Here is a 6000-nt window from a genome sequence, read left to right as displayed (position 1 = left end):
TCATCGCTACCACAGACTCGTGAATGTCACCACAACCATCGCGAACTGTGATGGGGGAAGCATATCAAAAAGTACAAAATGTACATGAAAGTATTTTGCCATCACTACTATTAGAAGAGCCATTTTATTTTTTGTGAAACGCCAAGCGCAACCAGCTTGTTATATTTTATTTAAATAAAAACGAAAATAAAGTTCTGAAAACATACATATTACGCTTAAAATTGTGAAAGGTATATGGTGAACAATTTTCCACTTTCCAAATAGAATAAAGTGATCGTTTTTCAAATATTTTTCCAGGCACGCTGTCTCCATCGAAAATAAACAAACTGGCTGATAGACGCTGCAATATGTAACTTGCTACTTAAAACTCAACATCATTCTTTTATTAATGCAAAAAATTATGTTAAATGTGATGAGATAAACCGAAAAATTTTATATTTATAAGAAATTATAAATGTTTAATCAAATCAATAAACATCTACACAATCGTGTTTTACTTGACCACAATGATTCTTCTACAATTATCTTAAAATGCACTTTTTCTGATAGTTTGCAGGGGTTCTTATTGGCGTCCTTCGAAATTGATCTAAATAGGCACCTAATAATTGCACTGATGAGAAACTTTTTCGTAGTAACTTGGCGTGGTACAACTTCTCAATAGTGACGGCGCTTTTCCGACGAGTTTTTGATGTCGTATATGATTGTTTTCGACGTAGTGGGGATTCTCAGAAGCGCCCCCAAATTCAAAAAATGTTGGCAGGGTATGCACCTCTAGCGAAATTTTCGGTACCAAAAATTTATTTAAGTCTACAACAAAAAAACAGGGCTGTGTACACAAATTTTAAACCTGCTAATCGCTTTTAAAAATTGTTAATATATGTTCCAAATATTCCTCAAATAAATTGTTTATTATTTACAGACCTTTTAAAACTTTTACGCACACAATGATTGTAATAAATTAAATGTTTGCTGCCAAAATATGCTTTTGACAACCCTGTTATTTTCATTAGAGGTGCGTACCAGCTTACGAAATTGAACGCTACCGAAAATTTCGTTAGCATAAATAGTAATGCATTTCTTATGGGAATGAAATTTTTCGCTAGAGGTGCATACCGGCCTTTAGCGGTTAAACTCGAATTTAGTACTCACCTTAAACTCGAAATTAATACCCACCTTAAAGCAGTTAATATATTGTAAACTTTACCAATGTCCCCGCCAGCATTTCAAAGTTCCATTTCATCCTCATCGCTACCACAGACTCTAAGTGACACTGCGACTCGCCAACTGTGATAGTATTTTGCCATCACTATTCGCATGAAAGTATTTTGCCATCACTATTGTTAGAAGAGCCATTTTATATTTTGTGAAACACCAAGCACAACTAACTTCTTATAATTTATTTAAATAAAATCGATAATGAAGTGCTGAAAACATAGTTATTTCGCTTAAAATTGTAAAAGGTACACCCAGAAAAAAGTGCCTTCGAAACTAAAGGTGAGTATTAAGTTCGAGTTTAGCCGCTAAAATCGCCATTTTTTCACGATTACTTTTCTTTAATAATACTTTTTAAGGAATACATACCTTAATACCCACCTTAAAGGTGGGTATTAAGTTCGACTTTTTTCACTAAAGTGAAAACTAAAACAGTAAAAAAAGGCCTAAAATTATACATATTTGTTGCAGATTTTATAATAACTGGATAGGGAATAGCCCAAAGCAAGTTTTCACAAAGTTTGTATTCCTTAAAAAGTATTATTAAAGAAAAGTAATCGTGAAAAAATGGCGATTTTAGCGGCTAAACTCGAACTTAATACTCACCTTAAAGGAAAAAAATTTCATCAATATAGTTTATCCATTTTATTTCCATTAAGGTAAATTTTTGTGAAAAATAATAAAATTTACTCGTTTCAGTAAAAAAATCCTAAACTGTAAGCAGTTAGGAATAGTTCATTAACTAGAATAAGGCATGGAATTTTACTCATACTATTTTCTTCGCTGGGTATAAGAATTTACTACTGAAAAAGAAAATTTTATTCACCGATAACAAAGCATTCGTAAAAATAAACAAAAACCGAACTAAAACCAAGTTTCCTCAAAATTAGTAAAATTTCTTATAAAATGATAATTGCGACTTCCTTTATAATAGAAAGTTTTTCATACATACGAACAACACTTGGCATAGAAAAATATTTTAGTTCATTCGTACTAAGAAGTATGCAATCCTTTCAAAACTTAAGGAAACACACTTGTTAGAATATAGGAAATTTTCCTAAATTTCTATTGTCTACCTGTAATCGATACCTGTCATCGTAATCGATGTGTTTGCGCGTGGGTGTAATCGATATATTTGCGCGTCGGTTGTTTTTTTAGTTGGAATCGCGTTGTTTTGGTATACGGAGAGATTGTTAAAAAATAATATGGTAAAATAATATAATAAATAACAAATAAAATATATAAAATATTTGTTATTTTAAATTAGTGAGAAAAATTTTCGTTTTTTAAATAAATCTATCAATGTTCGTGATAGTGTATAAAGAAAGAAAACACCAGCAGAATAACAACCCTTTCATTTGTCTTCATTTTGGAATCTTCAATTATCAGGTAATATTCAGTGACGCTAACCTTTTGCAACAAAAATGTTTTATGATTTTTTATATTTGTAGGTATTGAAATTGTAAAAGGAGGACAAAATCGTTAGGCAGCAACTTATTAAAAGTGAAAAGTACAAGAAGAAGAAAAAGTGAGTTTTACAGTTGATAATATCACACGGAATTGGAAATAGTGGAATAATAAACTAATATTTCAAAGAGATTCGATGCTGTTGATTCTTAATAAATATATTCAATATATTAATAAAACATGTCTTTTATTGAAGATAAAATTGCTTATAGAAATAAATAAAATTGTATTTAAAAACGAAGGTAAGCAGTTCTAATTATGAAGTAAAAGTTTTACCACAAATGTGTAAGATTTGTCGAAATGAATGAAAACATTTCAATAAAATCATTCCATATATGAATTCAAATTAGTTAAATTTCTTCATTCTGTAGTATAGTGGTATATAAATATAGGAAAATGTTATCTAATATATGGAATGCATTATTCCTAATTTCCACGAAAATCACATCGTTCAAACAAATAAAAATGTCTTTGGCGCTATACGAAGTTCAACTTTCTTCACAATGAGTTCATTTTAACTTAAAGAAGGGGTTACTTTTTTCTGGGTGTATAATGGTGAACAATTTTTGACTTTCCAAATGGAATAAAGTGATAGTTTTTCAAATATTTTTCCAGACACGCTGCCTCCATTGGGAATAAAATTACTGGCTGATAGACGCTACAACCCTGCCAGCATTTCAATGTTTCATTTCATCCTCATCGCTACCACAGACTCGTAAGTGACACTGCAACAATCGCCAACTATGATAGTATTTTGCCATCACTATTCGCATGAAAGTATTTTGCCATCACTATTGTTACAAGATCCATTTTATATTTTGTGAAACACCAAGCGCAACTGGCTTATTATAATTTATTTCAATGAAAACGAAAAAGTGCTGAAAACATAGTTATTACGCTTAAAATTGTGAAAAGTAAATTGGTGAACAATTTTTGACTTTCCAAATGGAATAAAGTGATAGTTTTTCAAATATTTTTCCAGACACGCCGCCTCCATTGGGAATAAAAGTACTGGCTGATAGACGCTACAACATTTAACTTACAACTTGTAACTCAACATCAATCTCTTATTAATGCATAAAAATGTGTTAAATGTGATGTGATAGCCGTATAAATGTTATATTTATGAGAATTTATAAATGTTTCATAAAATTAATAAACTTCTAAACAATCGTGTTTTACTTGACCACAATGATTCTTTTACAACTATCTTAAAATGCACTTTGTCTGATTGTTAGAAGGGGCTCTTATTGGCGTCCTTCTAAATGTATCCAGAAGGGCTCCTAATAATTGCACTCATGCGATACTTTTTTGTAGTAACTTGGCGTGGTACAACTTCTCAATAGTGACGGCGCTTTTCCGAGGAGTTTTGGATATCGTATACGACTGTTTTCGACGTAGTGGGGATTCTCTGAAGCGCCCCCAAATTCAAAAAATGTTGGCAGGGAACATGTAACTTGTAACTCAACATTAATCTTTTATTAATGCATAAAAATATGTTAAATGTGATGTAATAGTCGTATAAATGTTATATTTATGAGAATTTATAAATGTCTAATAAAATTAATAAAAATCTAAACAATCGTGTTTTACTTGACCACAATGATTCTTTTACAACTATCTCAAAATTCACTTTTTCTGATTGTTTGAAGGGGCTCTTGTTGGCGTCCTTCTAAATGTATCCAGAAGGGCACCTTATAATTGCACTCATGCGATACTTTTTTGTAGTAACTTGGGTGGTACAACTTCTCAATAGTGACGGCGCTTTTCCGAGGAATTTTGGATATCGTATACGACTGTTTTCGACGTAGTGGGGATTCTCAGAAGCGCCCCCAAATTCAAAAAATTTTGGCAGGGGTTATTGCATGATTTACCTATGAAATTCTTATGTCAATTTTAATGGAACTTCTCTTTTATGATGTAAATTGTATGCTTTTATGATATAGTTTTTTTCTATTATTATTATTTTTTTTGTGTTCAGAATCCCACTACAATTTCGATATTTTAATTCGATATGTAAATGGGAATGTTGATTTTGAATGATAAATCGATATAAATGTATCATCTCTAATCCATTCGTTTCTATATTTGCCTGTTTTATTCAATTTTCCTTTCCTTGCCATTGAATCCCATAGTTGCAGTATTTAGTATTAATATGTCATTATTTGTACCAACTATAGATTACCAACTCTGTCATGTGCCTTTATTTACGCGCACAACAAACCAACCCAGTATTTGTATCTTCACAGTCACAGTAACAAGAAGAACGTCGGTAGAACACCAGGTATTTGCTGTGTGAATATAGAGATATAGTAGATGTGTATGGTGTGTGTCTGTAGGTATGCACATACAACAACAAAAAACCAAATAGAAACTAAAATATACACAAAAAATTATAAAATATGCATAATAAGTGAATTATAGTTTGAAGCACTAAAACTGGGCAAAATTATTTTTATCGAAAATACATCTCACTGGCCAAACATAATACTACCCCAAGATTGATACCGATGAGTGTTTAGAGTGTTTGTTTGTGGGCTGCATGTCTCCGCGTATGGAAGAAAAAAAGTGAACCACTATCTGTGAATGAAGAAGAAATTGGGTATTCTATGTATGTATGTATGCACAGTTCTCAGGCACAGATGCGAAATCCAAAATCTTTTGCTTAAATGATAATTTATAACAAAAGGCATCGCAAATCAACTCAACGAACCGATTTGCAAGAAAATTGTTAGAATTAAAAACAAAAGTGAGCAAGTGATGTGAGAGTGCGAAAAATATCGAAAACACACACACAGCAAAAAAAAAAAAAAAACAAAAGCAAAATAAAATAAATTTCAAAAGAGGTTTTATGCCCCGGAGAGTGTGTATATTATTAGTTCGTGTGTATGTAAATTTGTTCTGTTAGAAATCAAACACGAGATAATCTCCTCTTACTCGCAGCAGCCGCCAATGAACTCCATCTAAAGTGCGTGTACTTTTCATTTTTTTATTTCTGCATAAAGACTCAAGATACAGCCAGCCTGCGACCCTCCCCTCCATCACAGTGAGTAGAATAGCATGAAAAAAACACCACCAGCAACAACCACAGAATAGCAAACACAAACAAAAAACACATCAACTTCTCTAATACAGTGTAGAAGAAGCTTCCAAAGACGATTATAAATTATTCAATTAGTTGCACACGTTCTATCGAGAATCTAATTCGCAATCGTGCCCACTTAGGGCAAGAGAAGAAGGTAAAGTTGTTATCCCATCTAGAGTAGTACTAACAAATGTATCCCATGAAACAAACACCCTTGTGTTTCGCACACGAGTTGA

At 32.0% G+C, this 6000-nt stretch overlaps 1 protein-coding gene and 1 long non-coding RNA gene across 10 annotated transcripts in view; both read left to right on the top strand.

The window, feature by feature from the left end:
• Positions 1–2496: 2496 nt before the first annotated feature.
• On the top strand, positions 2497–2858 carry LOC142225398 (uncharacterized). The gene is made up of 2 exons (XR_012719262.1): positions 2497–2601; positions 2664–2858. It is a non-coding gene; the product is annotated as an uncharacterized LOC142225398 (long non-coding RNA).
• A 2011-nt stretch (positions 2859–4869) lies between these two features.
• The window catches only part of Plc21C (Phospholipase C at 21C), a 109535-nt gene continuing 108404 nt past the window's right edge, over positions 4870–6000 (top strand). For 5 of the 9 annotated variants that reach the window (XM_075297978.1, XM_075297974.1, XM_075297977.1 and 2 more), the window contains exon 1: positions 4871–5018. The gene's annotated coding sequence lies outside the window, so the exon portion shown is untranslated. Of the gene's footprint in view, positions 5919–6000 lie in introns of all 9 variants that reach the window. The other 4 variants (XM_075297973.1, XM_075297972.1, XM_075297971.1 and 1 more) reach the window with 4 other exon arrangements.

The sequence above is a fragment of the Haematobia irritans genome, chromosome 2, assembly GCF_050003625.1.
Source record: "Haematobia irritans isolate KBUSLIRL chromosome 2, ASM5000362v1, whole genome shotgun sequence".
NCBI classification, from domain to species: domain Eukaryota; kingdom Metazoa; phylum Arthropoda; class Insecta; order Diptera; family Muscidae; genus Haematobia; species Haematobia irritans.
Note: the sequence above shows the minus strand (reverse complement) of the source record. Positions and strands in the feature narration are given on the sequence as shown.